Consider the following 21,250-nt stretch of genomic DNA (forward strand, 5'->3'; position numbering starts at 1 on the left):
ATTGGCAAACATGTCCAATGGATTGTCGAACAACCCTTATATTGCACTTATTTTGAAATTTTGTGAGGGAAGTATCCGAAGATGTTGTCCCATATAGACCCTCTTGGTACTTGATATACATATGAACATTCGGAAGTAATTTTAGGATGTTCAAAGTTTCGGCGAAATCGGATATTGAAATTTTGTATGGAAGGTACCTGAAAGAGTGAACCGACATAATACATATTCGAACCTAGTCTATGTCCTGAAGAAATCGATTTGGACCTTCGACAAAGGTAGACTTGTGGGAAAAAAGAACTGGACCGATATGACTTAAAGTTCGGTTGATCCGTTCGAGAGTTATCATGCGCTCGAGCCAGACTGACGAAAGAACTGGGCTAAATCGACACCAAATTATTTGAAGCGGATTTTGTCGAAACATATGAGAAGTCAAAGGCCATTATTTTGATGAGGTACATTTTTATCGATAGCCTAAAGCCCGAAATTACAGCAGATTTTAATACCATTTAACTAATGTTTGAGCAATAATTTTGTTTGCGGTTGTTTTCAGCTACAACTTTGTTAATGATAGGAAAAAATTCAGGTGGGTATGCTACTTATAGCAGATATTAGCACTTTATGACGCACAACAATAAATTTTTCTCCATAAAATAAATAATAAAAAATTAAGACAGTAAAACAATTTTCTTATTGGTTTTAGAGATATGCTCCACGGAAAACACTTGATATATCGTACATTTTGTCCAGTAAACTAGTCATTTCATGCACTTCCAATCCGCACAGTACTAAACACGTAATTTTTTGAATACAGAATGAGTTTAAAACCTCAAGACCTTTATATTTATTATAGAATTCCTCTACCCTTTATTATTTGATAATGAAATTACATGAGAAAAAGAATACAGATTTCACTAGAAGTTTTCTCAAAAAGAGTATTCAAACAAAAAGTTTTAAATATTTCTTAGACAACTTGTTTATAAATTTTACTACATAAATTTTACTACTGACAATCAAAGTTTTCATTTGAAAATTCCAAAAGTAAAAAATTATTTTAGTGAAAAACTTAATTATTTCTTAAAGTAGCTAAAAAAAATTTTAGCCCCCCCCTGCGTACGTCCCTGAAGCACACATATTATTGCAATTTTCATCAGAGGAAAGATCGGTAGTTAATTTTTCATATATAGGCGACTTTGCCGGTATATGCCTTCCAGGGATTCAAATATGGACCAAAAATAAAATGTTTTTATTTAGCACACAAAAGTAATGGTCCATTGCACCCGCTAAATAATATCAGATCATCATCAAAAATTGTAGGCATCTTCTTCGACCTAAATCCTTACCTCGTGCAAAATTTCATGACTATTGAGCTATAATTGCGACCTCTAGAGTGCTTATGATTACACTACAAGCAAAAAACTGGATATGTTAGGCTGTAACTCTGTTATCTGACCACATAAATCAACATAATTGGCATCAATGGAAAGGGCAAGAGTTGTCCTTCAAAATATTATTTATGTGGGCAAAATGTGTGGTCCAGGAATAAAGATATTACCGGTAACAATTTTTGTGATTTCTTCGACCTTTATATTTGTTCTAAAATAAAAGATTTTTGAGCTTGAGGTCTTGTGTTTGTTGGTATAAAAAATAAAAAATAAAATACCAACAAACACAAGACCTCAAGCTCAAAAATCTTTTATTTTAGATATTACCGGTATATTAAAAATGTTCACAATTTTCACACAAAAGTTGTGGTCAATTTAACCCTCTAAACATCATCCGATCACCATCTCAAATTGCAAGCTTCTTCTTTGTCATAAAATCTTACATCATTTAAAATTTCGGCGATCGTACTATAATTACGACATACAGAGCCGCTACAAAATCGGATAAAAATTTTGTTTTTGGTCCATTTCACCCGCTAAATATTTCTCGATCATGACCAATAAGAATAGGGATCTATTCTGGCCTGAACCCGACCTCCATTCGTGACGATCGGTCCATAATTGCGGCCTGGAGCGTGTTTACAATTTATAATGGACAGACGGGCGGACGGACGGACGGACATACATCTCAAAATCGCTTTATCTCGTCGAGATATGAAGATTAGTATACCACATTGGGGGTCTCCGACCAATATTTCGCGGTGTTTCATGAATTTTTCCCAAAACAAACTTATAATACCCTTTCCACATAGTGGTGTAGGGTATAAAAACGTCATTTTTTGGGCCGCCCTAGTCTAAAATGTTACTTGTTTGGAGCAGCATTATTTTTGGATGTATAAAGGATTCGTTTTAGTTTATTTCGTATAGAAAAAATATTATAATTTTCATTCTTATTAAATTATTACCGATTCTATATTATAATAATTATAAGGATTTTTTTTTAATTATTTTTTTTGGCGTTAGGGAATCCCACCACAGATATATTTTTTAAGCGGTAATATAGAATCGGAATAATTTAATTAGAAAGAAAATTATAATATTTTGTTTCTATTCGAAAATAAACTAAAAAGAATTATCGATCTATCTACAAACAAGTAAAAAAGTGTCAGTCGGCTTTGCCGACATAGGTATACCCTCAGCCAATGTGAATTGAAACTTTCATCTACGGACAGATAGAATGTACATATTTAGCGTCTCTTCAGAATTTTGTGGCCCTTTTTCAACAATTGAACTTGCCGACAAAAATGTGGATTAGGAATTAACACAAATCTTGAACTTTTATGGGGGAGGTACCCTTAGGGAGGACCGATATGGGCCATTTTAGAAGTTAAACTAAATTTTGACAAAATATTAGGAGATCCAAAGTTTGGACCAAATTGGTTGCACCATTCAAGTGATATCGTCCTAACATTTTAGTGAAATTTTTTAAATATTGGGGAGAAGTACCGGAAGTTGGGGGCCAGTATTGCCCATTGAAACTAAGTTTGGATAAAATATGACGAATACCAATTGTTGCACCAAATCGGTAGAACAGTTCGAGAGCCACATATGGTGACATAGGGCTTTTCACACCTTTCGGGATGTTTTCCCAAGAAATATGGACCTGCTCCTGAAGAAACTTTTACCGTTGTATTGGAGGTACCGAATGCAAATCACTTTCACAAAAATCAAATTGATTCGAGAGCAGGTCTTAAAGTGAACTTATTTTTGAAATTTTGTGTGGGAGGTACCCAAAGGAGTGCACAAATATAGTCCATATTCGAACCTGATCTACAGTGGCGGCCATATAATTAAGAACGACATCGTATTAAAAAGTATTTGACTTGCTACGTTCCAAATATTTGAATATTTATATGGAACAAAATTTGTAAATAAAGTACAGGGTAAGCACTTTCAAATAAAGCCAAAACATGTTTTAATTCTCCCCCGTTTATACGAAAGAAACTACGATTTATTAAAACAGTCATAAATCGACCTGGCCACATAATTAAGAACGATATAAGAAAAGGTTACTTTAACGTAATTTTCATACACAATATGTGAATATATCGTTATGTATTTTAGAAATCGGTTACTTTGATTCATTTTTAGTATCAAATGTCCTTCAATGGTACATATTATTGAGTCTAAGTTTGATAATTAGGGCATACCTAACGTTTTAAATAATTTACTCATAATTTGACGAACTTATTTTATTTTTGGGATCTAAAGCCACAGTTTTGGCTTCCTCTCATTCCCTCGATGACGCTCTAAATGATACCCTGTGATTGTCGTTCCATAGTCGGCGCTTATTTACCCTTAAATTGGTTTTTACCCCACTTCTTTGAGTTCTTTACGAGGGAATTGTCTGGGAAATAGTTTCGTATGAGTCATTTCCACCTTATACAGCGGTAGGATTTTTGTCTGCAGATAGTAGATAGGAAATGAAACAATAATATAACGTCTATACAAAAATTGGAAGAATTCCACACCGAATATAACATTTATTAACATAATGTTTTGACTGCTCGAATTCCACAATAATTTTGTGTATGTACATCAGACATTAGTTTATACAAAAATTGTATTTTCATCCATAAAAATTATTGATTTGACTGATTTTGATATTAATATGAGCTTCATTGATTAAAAAGTCTTACATAACTATGTCTACCACACCCACAATGACATTGTACAATGAAAGTTTTTAAAATATTAAACCTTTCATTTTTGTTCGGTATACCGTCAGGCCAATTTTTTGTACAAAACGAAATTATTTTTTTATTTCCTGTCTACTACCTGTAGACAACAATCCTAGGGATTTATAAGGTGGAAATGGCCCATACGAAACTATTTCCAAGACAATTCCCTCGTAAAGGACTCAAAGAAGTGGGGTAAAAACCAATTTAAGGGTAAATAAGCGCCGACTATGGAACGACAATCACAGGGTATCGTTTAGAGCGTCATCGAGGGAATGAGAGGAAGCCAAAACTGTGGCTTTAGATCCCAAAAATAAAATAAGTTCGTCAAATTATGAGTAAATTATTTAAAACGTTAGTTATGCCCTAATTATCAAACTTAGACTCAATAATATGTACCATTGAAGGACATTTGATACTAAAAATGAATCAAAGTAACCGATTTCTAAAATACATAACGATATATTCACATAATGTGTATGAAAATTACGTTAAAGTAACCTTTTCTTATATCGTTCTTAATTATGTGGCCAGGTTGATTTATGACTATTTTAATAAATCGTAGTTTCTTTCGTATAAACGGGGGAGAATTAAAACATGTTTTGGCTTTATTTGAAAGTGCTTACCCTGTACTTTATTTACAAATTTTGTTCCATATAAATATTCAAATATTTGGAACGTAGCAAGTCAAATACTTTTTAATACGATGTCGTTCTTAATTATATGGCCGCCACTGTATATATGGTAGATATGTATATTTGGATGTGCAGAGTATGGATTACATCAGTCACTCTCTTCAAGAGTTATCGTGCGCTTATTTTTTCCCAAGATTTTTGAATTTTTGTGAGGGAGGTACCTGAAGGAGTGGACAGACATGGTTTATCTTCGAACTTAAACTATGTTTGGACAAAATATTAGGAAGGTCAAATTTTGGAACGAATTGGCAGATCCGTTCGAGATTTATCTTGCGCTCCAACCACTACACACGGTGTCATTGGGTTTTTTTGCACCTTTCAGGCTATTTTATCAGGAAGTATGAACTTGCCCCTTATGAAACTTGTACCGTCGTATGGGGGACAGCGAATACAAGTTGCTACAACAAAAATCAAAGCGATTCGTGAGCAGGTTCTAAACTGAACTTTACCGAAATTTTGTGTGGGAGGTACCCGAAGGAGTCGACCGATTGAGTACATATTTAACCTTCATCTAAGTCTGGTAGAACTTTCACGATGTACAAAATGTGGGCCAAATCGGTTTCTCCCTTCAAGAGTTATCCTGCGCACAAATTTTCCGAACATTTTCTAGCTTTTGTGGGGGAGGTACCGAAAGGAGTGGACCGATATAACCCATCTTCGAACTTAAACTAAGTTTGGGAAAAATATTACGAAAGCCAAGTTTTGAACCGAATCGGTTGCTCCGTTCGAGAGTTATCGTGCGCTCCAGCCAGCCAGACAGACGGACGGACAGACGGACGGACATTGCAAATCAACTCTAAATTGTCTGAAACACATTTCGTCCAAACATACTTGGGGTCTAAAACCATTATTTCGATGAGGCACATTTTGCCCGTATGAAAGTGTATATACCCTCGTTAGCATAAATGCTGAGGGTATAAAAATGCTGCTCCGAACAAGTACCATGTTAGACGGTAACCAAAAAAATATTCTTTCCAATATTCCGAAAAGTCGTTTCATACCTTTTTAATTCCAAAAAATATATTTTTAAACTTTTAATTTCAATTTTTATGGTAGCATAACAGTACCACAGCATGAGGTGCCGCATGACATCAATCACATGACATTCACATTTCTCCGACTGTGAAAAAGATGTGAAGGGAGTGGTAACCAAAAACAAAAAGAAAAATTGGCAACGATGTTTTTTGATGGCGATGATAATGACGAATTGATTTATTTATTAGTGTGCTCCTTTTGTGCAAGAGGTCAACAGCAAACAACACTTTTACTCTTACTCTACCTATAGCTCTCTGTGCGACTTGGTTGCTACAGGCAAAAGTTTTGTATACAAAACAAAAGACTTAAGACACAAACCTGTATGAAAAGAATTTATTAACGGTTTGAAATGTTTTTTGATAAGCTGTTGCTTCTTTCTCGTATACCGGTCTTTTAATTTCTTTTAACTCTACTTTTCGCTTTCATTTAAGCCAGCGGTATAGAGTGAAAATGATGTCGTTTATTTAAATAATAATGACAAATAGGGAGTTCTTTGAAGTTAAAATGTAAAAATGTTTTATGCTTCAATAATGTGAACTAAACGAACTGTTTTTCACATTTTTTATGACTTCAACAAATGTCACGTTTTGCGCTTTACTCAACTGTTTTTGTTTTGGGTTTTGTTTAGTAATTTAACTAATTAACACTCATAAAATTTAATTTAACTCATATAGTATTGAAAAAAATAACATTTAAATACCCCTAACAATGTATGACATCAACAATTATTTCCATTCAATACAGATTTGAAAATGTGATTTCAACTCCCAAACTAAACGACTTGCCCTGCTAGGTGGTAGACAACAAAACAAAGCGAAAAAAAACTTGTTAATTATTTGTCATAAAACAAGTTTTTGTTTTTTTTTTCGTTCTCCAACATAAAAATATTTGCAAAATGTTTTGAAAAATTTCAAAACTATTTGCATTTTTTTAGTCTCGTCGTGTGTGTATGTGTGGATTTTTTGCATGTCTAGAACAAACAATTGATTAATGCATCTGTGAGAAATGTTGCATAGCCAAATGAAATGCAGTGTTGGTGTGACCATTTAATAGGTTAAGGTAGTTCAGTAAATATTCGAAGCGAACACATGATGCTGTTGGCAAATTGTTTGGTTATACCGATTCGAGTACAATCTGATAAAAATTTACTGGAATTAACATGGTGAAGTGCAGAACTTATCATAGGTTCCGTCTATTTTGGCATAGTACTTAGAAGGTTTGATGTTGAAATGTGGCCATGTAAATTTTGATATCTTATTTGTTTCAGTCTTGATCCATCTGGAGTGCGATTCTCTAACACATTTTTTGAGTTACTGAAAAAATGGATAAAATTAAAACCCAAAATTGTGAATACAAAGTTCAAAGAAAAATTGAAAACACTCTTGATATCGATAGAACAATAGGACCATTTTTTGGTCGTTAATTTACCGAACAATATCGTTAACTACAGAAATTATTATCATTTTAATTTTACCGATATTTGTTGGTAACTCAAAAAATGAGTTATAGAATCACACTAGTGATCTCTTGAAGATAACCCATTTCACTAGTCCCATTGATGTTGCCACCGACGCCTTCGGAAGTTCGTTAGAAGAGAATTCTACTCTGGCTAATTCGTCTGTAAGTTATTACTTCTTCGAAGTAAGATACAAGTAAGAAGTTCTCTGGTCAGCCGCCCTAACGTAGCAAGTTCTTCAGGATATTCATTCATTAGCTTTGATGTGACATTGCTTGATTTTAAAAGAGCCGCCTGGCTTTCAACAAAAAAATCCTATTTATTTTGATGTGTGATGCTATAGAAGTATATTACAAGCTTCCTTAATGGTCAGTATCTCCACCTAAAAAACACTGCAATCCTCAGGTAGCTTTGTGGTTGCAGCTATGTTTGTTTCTTCCGAGAGAACACCCGTACCAACTTCACAAATTATCTTAGAGCCGCCTGGGTATACCTTGATGTCCTGACCCGTCAGTGGTGCTCCGTTATTCTACTCTTTCGTGCCAGAAGCTGATGTTGGAAGCCTTTCTTGACTGTTTACGTAGGTTTGAGAACTCGGACGTCCACCATGGTAGATAGCGCGTCAGGGGGCAAGTTGCTTTGAAAGCTGTATCTACGGCTTTCTCTAGAATGGATACAGATTTTGCTATATCTGCGTTGTATCATCATTGGGTGGAATGTGTGACCTGCTACGAAATTTTGTAGTAGAAAATATAAAGTTTTAGGGCTGAAAACATATACTTCAGCATGGTAGGGTGGGCAAGCTAAAGCGGTGAAATAACATCTGCCACTGCTTTTAAAGTAACATTATCATCTTCTTTAAATTCCAACTTATCTTTATCCAGTTTCCACTATCATTTCCATTTCTATTCCTTCTTCTTCCTTCTTTATGATGACGAAACCGAGCCTACTTCTGAAGGAAAAGTACTGCCCCAAGACTGAGCACGGCCAGGGCAGGAAGTAGATGGTTCGTTACAAATGTTGGGGAGTTTATCATTCAAACCCCTATTGAACTTCTACCAGTTTGTCCTTTTGGAATTGCGGAAACATTTAATTGGTGTGCTTCAGATTTATCTGCACGACCATAAGCATCATTTTTGTGGGGTGACGCTAAAGATGACCGCTACAGCTGGATATTATCCGTCAGCTATCCGGCATCATCGATTTCATCGGCGTCGTTGGATTGGAAATTGGATTTATGGGAGAGAGGTAGAAGAAGGTGTTGTCCGATATAGACCTTATTCGAACTTGATATACGTTTGGAAGATATGTTACGATGTGCAAGGTTTAGGCCAAATCTGATACTCAATTTGTAGCTACCCGCAGGATATTTTATAGCTTTGGGGCATTATTTCAGGAAGTACGGACTTGCCGCCGCTAGAACAACGTAATGTTTATTTATGTAATACATTAAATATAAATACTACTATTAATTTACTACTACTATTGTACACTGTTCCCAATGGACAGCAAATATAATGAATAGCTTTGGTTACATATATACATAATTCACAATAATATATAATAATATTATAGCTAATTCAGTCTGCCAATGTAACTAAAAACGTCAAAATACTTGAAATCGGGCGGTACCGTTATATGGGGACTATACCAAAACGTGGACCTATCTTAGCAATTTTTAGTAAAGAAGCTTTTTGGTCATTGGGAACTTCAAATGTAAAATTTCAGCTAATTCGGTTAAAAATGCAGCTAAAATTCTCAAAATACCTTAAATCGAGAGGTACCGTTATATGGGACCTATACCAAAACGTGGACCTATCTTCACCATTTTTGATGCAGAAGTTTTTTGATCTCTTGAAAATCCAAATGTCAAATTGGAGCCAATTTTGAGGGGAAAATTTAGTTAAAATTCTCAAAATACCTTAAATCGGGAGGTACCGTTGTATGGGGGCTATACCAAAACCTGGACCTATCTTGGCAATTTTTAGTGGAGAAGTTTCTAGTCCATTAAGAACCTCAGTTGTCAAATTTCTGCTAGTTTGGTCAAAAATGTAGATAAAATCTTCAAAGTATCTTAAATCGGTTGGTACCGTTATATGGGGGCTATAACAAAACGTGGACCTATATAGCCTATCTTCGAACTTGACCTGCCTATGAAAAAACACACTCGGCTGCAAAATTTTAGTGTTCTATCTCAACTATTGCAGACGATAGAGTGATTACAATAGACGGACAGAAGGACATGGCTAGATCGTCTTAGAATATCATCCTGATCAAGAATATATAATTTATAAAGTCGCATATGATTAGTTCTATGTGTTACAAACACAAAAACAAACTTAATATATCCTCAATACTAAAATTCAAAACGATTCGAGACATGCCCTTAAACTGCACTTTTGGGAAATGTTTGACATCTTTTATGAAAGGTACTCGAAGATGCAGACGCGTGCGCATCATGTTAGCGATAAATTCTGAACTTTTGTGGATGAGGAAGGAGTGGATCGATATGGCCCAGCTTCAAACATGATCTAAGTTTGAATAACATATTAGAAGGACCAGATTTTGGAACAAATCTGTTGATCCGTTCGAGATTTATCAGACAGACCAACGGACAGGGCTAAACGATTCCAAATGGTCTGAAACGGATTTCGTTCAGACATACATATGTGGGGTCTAAAATCATTATTTCGCTGAATTGGATTTTTTAATGAAATTAACATACTTATATATACTTTAGCAGATATGAAGCTGATGATGATTCTGAATATATTCCATTCAAATCACAAATCAATGCAATAAAAATAAGACATTTATGGCATTGCAAAAGTGGCACATCATCTTGTTTAATATTTGTTTTTTTTTACGGCAGCTATAGCTGTAATTTCACAAACCGCAGCTTAAGATTTGTCTAATCCAGTTATTAAAAATACATATTTTTTGAACTTATATTTATGGCTATTGATCGCAATGGTTGTGGTGCTCTTTTGCTTTACGTTTTTCGGTTTTATTATAAGCCGGAAAAAACAAGTCATCTGCTTAGTGTTACTCCAAACCAACTGGAATGGTAACAACGTCCACTTGTGTTGTGGGTTTTTATGTTTGTTTTATTTTTTTCAAGTAGTTATTTTGTCAATTCTCTTCGCAACCTCAAAAAAAGTAGACGACAACTAAACAAATCAGTGAAATTATAATTCTGGTTCTTAATGGCATTACTTTTTCCAATAAAAATCTGGAAATTTTTGAAAGTGAATATGGTGTTTTTTATTGGCATTGAAAAGTGTAATTTTCAGACTACATTTTACTTTAAAAGCGATTGTAGCCAAGTCAAAAACAATTAATAATTTCAATAGCTCTTAAGAACAAGATAAATACTTAGTATGACCTCATTCGATTTGAACTTCAATCACAAATAGCATCAAAGTTCATAGCTCGCATTGCCACAATGATAGCTAAAAGGCCACTTTTTGTCGTTTTCCAAACATCACTCATACATTTTGCGTACCTTTACACTCGTGTTTATGTGTATGTAATGGATATCACTTGTTTCTTTTCCATAAACAAAAATCCCTCCATCATAATATGGACGGTATAATTATACCCTCAACATTTATGCTAAATAGGGTATATACACTTTCATACGGGAAAAATGTGCCTCATCGAAATAATGGTTTTAGACTACCAGTATCTTTGGACGAAATTCGTTTCAGACAATTTGTCGGTCCGTCTGTCTGGCACGATGGAGCGCACGATAGCTCTCGAACAGGGGCAACCAAATTTACCCAAACGTTGGATCTCCTAATATTATAACCAAATTTAGTTTAACTTCTAAAATGACCGATATCGATCTTCTCTTTATGTTACCTCCCCCACAAAAGTTCAACTATTGTGTCGATCTGTCCGTAGATGAAAGCTTTAATTCACATAGGCTAAGGGTATACCCTTTGGATCTTTTAATTCTTACTTAGAACTCAAGAATCGATCTTTCGATCTTTTGATTCTTACTTAGAACTCAAAAATCGATTTTTCGATTCTTATGTAGGAATCAAAAATCGATCTTTCGATCCTTTGATTCTTACATAGAACTCACTTGGATAAAGGAATCGTTCGATCGGGATGACTCCTTAGTTGAAAACACTGCCGTACCGTTAGATTAACTTTGTTCATCAGTACAACAAATAATATAATATTGTTGTCTTGCTCTTACCAATGTAATCTGTATATTTCATTTTCGTGGTAGATCAAAAAGTCAAAACAGAATTGGTCTTTCGATTACCACTGCAAGAATCGAAAAATCATAATAGAAAATCGATCTTTCCATTCTCTATGAAGTCAAAACTCGATTCCGATTTTTAGATTCTTCAAATCAAAGAATCGAGGAATCGATTACTCGAAAATCGACTTGCGTATCCCTAATATCGTGCATACCATTTTAGTGACATTTTTTAAATATTGGAGGGAAGTACGGGAAGTTGTTGCCAATCGTCGAACTGTAACTAAGTTTGGACACCTTTTAGGCTGTTTTCTCAAGAAGTATGGACTTTCCCCTGAAAAAGCTTTACCGTCGTAATTGAGACAGCGAATGCAAGTTGCTGTCTGTCGGCAAAGCCGACTGATTCTTTTTTACTTGTTAAGATAGAGCTTTGTAATTTGTTGCTGAAATTTCTATTACTCCTAAGATGTTTGGTATTGAAAATGGGCCATATCTGTCCACGTTTTGATATAGCCCCCATAGAGAGGTACCTCCCGATTTTCGGTATTTTGAAGGTTTTGGCCTCAATATCCCACAGAAATGGCTGAAATTTAGTATTTAGTCTTAGTTGGAAGTATTAAACATTCCACCTGAAGTTTGTCTGTATAGGTTTACACCTTCATATAGCCCCCATTAAACGGTACCTCCCGATTTCCGGTATTTTGCAAGTTTTAGCCTCATTATCACACCGAAATGGCTGACATTTTGTATTTATCTTCGTTGTGGGTATTAAACTTTGTACCTGAAATTTGTGGGTATGGGTCCACGCCTTCATACAGCCCCCCTTGTTGAAGAAAGGCGCTCTTGCGAGGATAAGAATAGATTGCCGCATCTCGTAAGATATAACCATTGTGGCAACTGGTCTGATAACTGCCGTGTTCTGCCAACCCGTAACTTTCCTTGGCTCAGACCATCCTCCGAACATCGTCTCCGTAAACAGAAGACCCGACTTCATTACATCAACATGGATTCCGAAAACGCATAGTACTACAACAGCATTACACGCCATATCCGCACATATCAATAGAGGACTGAACCAGAGCAGGCCGTATGAACGAACATTTATAGTGGCTCTTGACCTATCTGTGGTCTTCGATGCCGTCAACCAGGCCAAGCTGTTCGAGAACATACAGAAGACTTCCCATTAGCCGCGTTTGAAACATTGGATAATCAACTATGTGTGTGTATGACAGAATTCAGAAATTAGAAGTCCAAGACCCGATGGGTGAAGCAGGGTGTTCCCCAAGGCGGGTTGATATCTCAAGAACTGTTTAACCTCTACCTTTTAGAAAGTGTTCAACCTCTAGATGGCATAGATATCGTATTTTATGCGGATGATTGTACAATCTTGGCGTCGGGTCCTATCATCGATGACATATGTGATAGGTTAAATGTCTACATAGCTGACTTAGTGCAGTTCAGTTCCATCAGAGGAATATGAATATATCCGCCGCTAAATCCACTGTCACCCAGTTTACCACTTGGCCGGCTGAAATGAGGCTCCCCTTGAAGTGCTGCCAAAGAAACCTTGTTAACCTTTAATAAAGCAATAGGCCGGTCTGTGGTAAGCTATGCGGTGCTAGAGTTAGCGCACCCAGTTTAGATTGCAGAATTTTTGAATCTGGTTCAGAGGAACCAAAACCAAATAACTGAATAAAATATACCAACGAAAATATTTGAGTCGCTAAAGCAACAACTACTTCATAACTTTTGATTCATAAATCTGATCGCTACAACCTACTGGTTACTCAAAATAGGACAGACATTTCTCAGCATCCACACTCTTCGAAAGGCATATGTATATGCTGATGATTGTACAGCCATAGCATAATGAGTTAAATGTCTACATATGTAGGTGACTTTGTGCCGTATTTCTATCTGAAGAATATGAAAATGTTCACTAATTGGATTTTTGAAGTGAGGCTTTCCGTTAAAATATTGGTTGATGGTGTCCAGACCTTGCTCACCAATTACCCCAAGATATTGATTAGAATGTTGAAAACCATTAGCCACTGCCATTTGCGATAAGATCAAAGGAAGAAACATTGCATCCATTGCATCAAGGTGACGGTTATATGTGTGAATGTTATGAGGAATGAAAATGTTCGGTTTTAATATGACAAAATCCGAGATTTCCGCTGGTTCCATTTTCATCACTACTGTGCACTCAACAGATTGATGTTATGTAGCGAGCGTTCAGAAATAGCACACGACTCCTGCTTTGGCTCGTTCTGAAGAATATTGTCGTTACCAAGGTCTGCAATCACTTCATGAGTTAACATCCGATAATGGTATTAATTAGGTGGCTGCTAAAAGTGTGGCTATGGGCAAATCCGGATTCAAAGATATCAACATAATTCCGAGGCATATCTTGATTTCAACATAGAATCAACATATAAATTATTTATGATAAAAAAATGAAGACAAATTATTGTAACTCGGAGAGAATACTATGTTTTTTCAAAGTGGAATAATAATACTAATATACCCTCTATCATATGGTTTAAAAACAACTTTCCGACAGACACGCACACTCATGATGGCATATATTTATGTACATACATATGTACATATGTATTAATGCATCTTTTGGATGATCATGATGATTGTGTTTATATGTTTGTTATTGTTGCTGGAACACTCATCCTCATACTACTAGTTATGGTGCTACTCCCCATATTTGTGTGTACAAAAGAAAGTTAATCAACAATAAGAAAAGATAAGAAAAACAACAACAGTCTGTCTTCATACATACTACATACATACATAATAATGTGCATAATTTTGTACATCTTTTAAGTTTCTTTTTATATTTCTCTGAGAATTTCTATATGTACATATACGTTTTTATCACGGCTTTATTCTGTGTGTGGCGAATGAGACCAATTCAACAATTTTAGTTTGTTAATTTTGTTTCAAGAAATTTTAAACATTGGGATAGGGCTTTCTTTACAGATGAAATTACAGAATGGTTCGTCCTGTTTTATCTTATCAGAGGATGTAAGACATCCAGGCAAGAGAAAATCAACATGGGCCCAAATTTTGGTATGACTTCATTTTTTCTGGAAAATTGCCTAAAATTCTTCATTTCGAGTAAGAGGGCTGCTCGATAACCTTCTGGCCTAGGGAAAGTCCGTCCAATCATTTTCATAATTTTCGTAGCCAGTATTCGATCCTGAATTGTCCATAGATGAAGTTGTAAGTCACACAGGCAGAGAGTACATACATATATACATACATATCTGTCGGCAAAGCCGACTTATACTTTTTTACATGTTTACTTTTTCTTTCCTGTTCCAAAGATATATGTATATCACCTCGCCTTGGGAAATTCCCTGTTTCATCGTACAGATTTTTGGCTCTTTATTTCTGACTTTTACAATCGACTGTACACCTCAGGGTATTGGTACAATATGGGGGACTTATGATAGACTGAGTTTTGGGAAGAGACCTGGTCTAACAAATTGATAGCTCCACATTTTGCATAGAGAACGAAGACACTATCTCAGGGCGCAAAGTATGAAAGCGGTCAAATAAAATTTAGTTATAAATTTAGGTATAAACCTAAATTAACTTGGAAAAAGGTCGGGAGGTATTCTTAATCCTGTTAGCAGGGTATGGGGCATTATTTCAGCGATAACACTGTGCAACAGCCAATCGTGGAGTGTGGGAAATTCCAAGTGGAGTTTGGCTTCTCAGGCAAAACTTGTTTTAGTGCCCCTTCTATTATCGTAACCTTAAACAAAGACTATGGATTCCCATATTTAGCGCAATATTTCGCAAGGTTATTGATGTAGTAAATATTTGGACATAATTCCAGGCTGTGAGAAATAATACGATGTACAACGTTTGGACCAAAACGGGTTCGGTCTTTGGCGCTTCTTTTACGTACTATCCAGTTTAGTTGATGCCGGGTTTTCAGAGATTTTGGGTCATTATCTCAGAAAATATGGACTTGTACTGCATGAACAAGAACAAGAACAACCTGCTGAAAAAAATTTCAAAATGGTCCGAGAAGAGCTCTTATACTTCACCTTTTCCGAATTTTGTGTGGGAGATAACCGAAGGAGTGGAACGATATAATCCATATTCAAACCCGATCTATGCATGGAAGTAATATTACAAAGCAAATTAATTACCAAATCGGTTACTCCCTTCGAGATTCATAGTGCGTGCCGTTTCAATGAAAAATTTTGATTTTTTGTGGGTGAGGTACGGCAAGGAGTGGACCGATATGGCCTATCTTCGAACTTAAACAAAGTTTTGAAAAAATATTGCGGTTTTTGGACCTGATCGGTCGCTTCGTTCGAGAGTTATCGTGCGCACCAGCTAGTCAGACACGCAGACATGGCTAAATCGACTCCAAATTCGTCCAAACATACTTGGGGTCTAAATCCATTATTTCGATGAGGCACATTTTCGGACGTATAAAAGTGTATGTACCCTCTTTAGTCTAAAGGCTGAGGGTATCAAAATTGGCTTGAGAATTCAAAACTCTTTTGGGGTTTTGCTCTTCAAGCCTAATATCATCACCTATATTTGGAATTTTCTACTCCCCATACCAAATCGGCTCGGAACGGGGTCTTGGGTGTCCTACAGTAGACTCATCAAGCGATATCGTAGTACCTTTTAATCTGAGAACCCGTACTACAAAATTTCAGACAATTCGGTAAGCTAATGTGGCTAAAACCTTCAGAATCGGCAAATTTCCTTTCCATATGAAAACGTAGGCCTATTCTCTTCTGGACATGGAAGACTAAATACAAAATTTCAGCCTTTTTGGTGGAATATTGAGGCCACAACCTTCAAAATCCCGAACATTAGAAGGTAAATATCAATGGGATCTATATGAAGACATGGACTTATAAAGAAAAATTTCAGGTGGAAAGTTGTATACCCCCAACGAAGACGGAATACCAAATTCCAGCCATTTCGGTGGGATATTGTCGCCACAACCTTCAAAATACAAAAAAACGGGAGTTACCGTTCTAGGGGGCTATATGAAGACATGGACCTATTCCGACAAATTTCAGGTGGAACATTTTATAGCCCTACGAAGACCAAATATCAAATTTCAGCCATTTCGATGGGATATTGTGGCCACAACCTTCAAAATACAGAAAAATCGGGAGTTACCGTTCTATGGAGGCTATATAAAATGTGAACCTGTTGCGACAAATTTCAGGTGGAAGACCGAATTTCAGCAATTTTGGTGGCTAAAACCTTCAAAATACCGAAAATCGGGAGGTAACGTTCCATGGGGGATATATGAAGACGTAGACCTACTTATATAGAGAAATTTCAGCGAAGACTAAATACCAAATTTCAGTATTTTCGGTGGGACATTTAGGGGACATCCTTCAAAATACCGTTCTATGGCAGCTACACAAAGGCTTGGACCGATATAACCTAATTTCAATAGTAAACATCCTAGGAGTGATTGTAACTTTTTTACGAAATTATAAAGCTCTATCTTAAAAATTGCGAGCTGTATCTTGATTTCAACAGACAGACGGCAATGGTTATATCGGCTTAGAATTTTATGCTGATTAAAAATAACAAGTTAAAAAGTTTCCGGATTAAAGCTCAAAAGTTTTGCAGGGGAGGTACCAACTAAAGGAATGGCCCGACATAGTCTATTTGGTCACCATATAATTTAGAGCTTTTGGAGCATTATATCAGGAAACATGGACTTGCCTACTAAAAACATTATATCTTTGTAAACAGGACCACCAGGAATACCTTTGGTGAAAATTTTCAAAGGATCCTCAAACAGACCCTTTAATTTTGAACATTTACCCCAAGGAGTGGACCGATTGGGCCCTCTTTTGCACATAAATTAAGTTTCGAGACCCAACATTTGGACCGAATCGGTTGCTCCGTTTATTATATTATATTTTCGAACATTTTTGAGGAAGGTACCAATGCATTATTCGGTTCTGGAGTTGTCGTGTGCGTGGCTGGTGGTGAAATTCGAAGGTGGTGCTTGCTGGCCGTAGGGTTTTTTTTACAGCCTTCGAGTCATTTTCTCAAGAAGTATGGACTTGCCACTCAAAAAACGTGTACCATCATAATAGGGACCTTGATTGCAACCTGTTGCTAGAAAAATCAAAACGATTCGGGAGGAGGTCCTAAACTGCACTTTTCCGAAGTTTTGGGAGGTACCCGAAGGAGTTGGCATATACAGTCTATATTGTTACCTGATCTGTCTGTTAGAAATATCACGATATGCAAAGTATGGACCAAATCGGTTACTGCCTTTGAGAGTTATCGTGCGCACCATTTTAACGAAAAGTTTTGAACTTTTGTGGGGGAGGTACACAAATGAGTGGACCGATATAGCCCATCTTAGAACTTGATATAATTTTCCGCAGGAAGTATGGACTTGCCCCTGATGAAGCTTGTTCTGTCGTATGGGGGGCAGTGAATACAAGTTGTTACAAGAAAAATCAAAGCGATTCGAAAGTAGGTACTAAACTGAACTTTTCCGAAATTTTGTGTGGGAGGTACTCGATAGAGTGGACCGATTGAGTCCATATTGCAACCTCATCTAAGTCTGGTTGAAATTTCACGACGGTTGAAATTTACTCCCTTCAAGAGTTATCGTGCGCATATATTTTCTGAAAATTTGTGGGGGAGGTACGGGAAGAAGTGGACCGATATAACCCATCTTCGAATTTAATCTATTTTTGGACAAAATATTACGAACGCCAATTTTTAACCAAATAGATTGATCCGTTCGAGAGTTGTCGTGCGCTCCAACCATCTAGACAGACATACAGACAGACGGACGGACATGGCTAAATCCACTCCAATTTGTCTGAAACGGATTTCGTCCAAGCATACTATGGATCTAAAACCATTGTTTCAATGAGGCACATTTTACCCGAATGAAAGTGTATATACCCTCGTTGGCATAAATGCTGAGGGTATAATATACTTTGAATATTTCGATGTGTTACAAACGGGATGACAAATATAATTATACCCTTCATATTATTGTGGAGGGTATAAAATGGCCACTTTGCGGTCTGCTCTTTTGTCACAATATCATCACCTCCACTTGGAATTTTTCACCACCCAGAAAATACGTGGACTTAGTTCCCATCCGATATATTCTGGAGATGCCGTTCTATGGGTTCTAAGATGACATTTAGTTAATTTAGTTAGAAAATAGGAGTATAACGTTTTTGAATTTCTCACACTTCATACCATAATCCTTAAATTGTTGTACAGTGTCATCATAGGGGGACCCAGCAAAACAAACATCGGATGTCCGACACATCTGGACAATTTCGGAACCAAAATCGTTCAGATTACGTTCCGATTTCGGAGAGAATGTCGGAAATAAATTTCCCTTCGAATATACAAGTGTTTTTCTTCCGATTTCGGTACGAATTCGGATCGATATGTAGGAAACAAATTTTCCTTCGCACAACAATCACCTTTTGTATATATCTAACTCCTTGCTGTTAAATACATATATACAAAAGTGGGTTGGTTTCATTTTAGTTTGTTGTCGAAAAACAAAATGGTTGGTTATAAAATTCGCATATACAATTTTGAAAAATTTTAAATATAAATGCAACATACAATAATTCAAGCTAGTGCCGATAGAATCAACTACAAAATGATAACAACAGTGGTGAAAATCATTAGAGAAACGTTTGAAATTACAATCTTCCAATAAAAACATAACAAAGATCAATTAAGATTTCGGATCCGACCTCGGACGTAGCTTCCGAATTTTGTTCCGATTTTGTTACGTTGTCGGTACGATTGGTTTTTTGGGATGTAAAGAAGGTCACACCATCGCTGTTAAACCGATTTAGATCGCTGAACTGAGCAAGTAGTTGGAAATGTGGCTGGCATAAAAATAAAAACGCAAAGAAACTTGATTTGTAGTTATCAAAACAAATTTTCAAATTTCCTCACACCCAAACTGATTACTTCTAGTCCATCATAATGAGTTTGTTGAACAGATCATATGACATTATATTTACCTTCTAAAATCAAGTTTCCGCATTAGCGACTTGGCAATATTATCATTTGATGTTTCGAAACTCTTTAGATTATTTGAATAATTCTCTTAGACTTTTTGATTTATGCCGACTTAATGTTTGCGTGTTTTGTGTTTTAAATTTTTTCGGATTATTCTCTAGAAAAATAACTTATTTTCTCTTGCACTTTATCTCCGTGTATTTTGTTTGATTTATTTATTTGTTGTTGTTGTTGTTGTGAAAAACTTTTCTTTCTTTCTGTAACCGAGATTAATTCTGGATGTTGGATATTCTTCTTTTTTGTTGTTGTATTTGCCGTTGATGTTGTTTTTGTTGTTGTAAATTACTTCTTTTGTGTTGGCTTTCAAAATATGTATAATAGAATTTATTGTATTGTTGTTGCTATTTCTTCCACCACAACTACACTACACTCCACTACGCTCCAGCTGCTGCTGCTGCACACCACCACCACACCTCACACTTTGTTTCTTTAGACTGGGCGCTTAACTGTTGGGATAAACGAAGACCGTAAGACCGAATTGCCAACAAGTGATCGGAGAGTCAGATAGACGGAACGGAAGATACCACACGAAACCAACAACAAAAATTCATATAAGAAATTACACACTTGAAAAATGAAAAAGCCAAAAAAAAACGAGCAGCAACAACAACAATACAGGGGGAAAATGCAAATAGTTTTCTTTTCTTTCTATAGTTGTTGTTGGTTGTGTTGTCTTGTCTTGTTGCCGCCGCTGCAATTGTATGGGGGATTTTTCACTTCTACACTTTTTTCTGTTTTATTGCTATTGTTGAACACCTCCAAGTAATTGGTGTTTGTTTTTCGGATTCACACACACGTTAGATTCTCTTTTTTTTGTTATTTTTGTAATTCTGATTCAACGCTTAGTTAGTTTATCCGCTTCGATGTACTCTCAATGGCAACGTTCCACTCGTAACTGTTGTTTGTTAAGCTAACATCATTTGATGATGACTGAGATCCGGCCTGGTTCCAAAACCAACTAAGATACAATCCAAGCTTCTACTCTCTCTCTCCCTCTTATAAAAGAAAACAAACTCTCTCTCTCAGATAATTAATTCCACTTGCAGTTTAACGCAAACAAAGCCGAACTTACATTCACAGCCATCTCATTACACCACTGAGCAAAAGTCAATTGTTGTTGCAGCAGTGCCCTAAAGTTTGTTATTGTTGTTGTCGTACTGTGTTCGGTTGTAAGGTGTAAAGTGAGATCATCTAGTAGCCAGTCAGTCAACCAACAATCCACAGCTCATACATGAACTTCCTCACACTTTGCTCTCTTGTACCCAAATATGTCTGTATATCTATGTATGTGTGTGGCAAAGCCGCCCAACACTGCCTGCCACCATCATTGTTGGCCCCATGAGTTCCCACCAGCTCCATTCACTTGTTGCCCTGTTGTTTTACTTGTCTTGTCTTGCTGATACTTATTTTTGGTTATGTCCGCTTCCATTAACGCCATAGTGGCAGCATTCGTTTTGGTTGTGCATTTTGTTTGCATGGGTGTATGTGTGTGTGAGTATCTGTGTTTTATTTCGCCTTAACTGCTGTTAAGTCGGACATCAATGTTGTTTTCAGTGTTGCCAACTACTACCAGGAGTATTTTGATTAACATTTTTCTTTTTAGATTTGTAAACATTGCATTCTCAGTATCT

The 21,250-nt window shown here is 36.2% G+C and overlaps 1 protein-coding gene across 4 annotated transcripts in view; it reads right to left on the reverse strand.

Annotated features, from left to right (window-relative positions):
* The window catches only part of Hil (peptidase hillarin), a 190,652-nt gene extending 170,134 nt beyond the window's left edge, over nt 1–20,518 (reverse strand). For 2 of the 4 annotated variants that reach the window (XM_073956172.1, XM_073956169.1), the window contains exons 1-2: nt 20,376–20,516; nt 19,562–20,065 (exon numbers count right to left, since the gene is read on the reverse strand). The gene's annotated coding sequence lies outside the window, so the exon portion shown is untranslated. Of the gene's footprint in view, nt 1–19,561 lie in introns of all 4 variants that reach the window. The other 2 variants (XM_073956171.1, XM_073956173.1) reach the window with 2 other exon arrangements.
* Nucleotides 20,519–21,250: the final 732 nt, after the last annotated feature.

This window comes from Musca autumnalis, unplaced genomic scaffold (genome assembly GCF_047663935.1).
Source record: "Musca autumnalis isolate F117 unplaced genomic scaffold, ASM4766393v1 scaffold_5, whole genome shotgun sequence".
NCBI lineage: Eukaryota > Metazoa > Arthropoda > Insecta > Diptera > Muscidae > Musca > Musca autumnalis.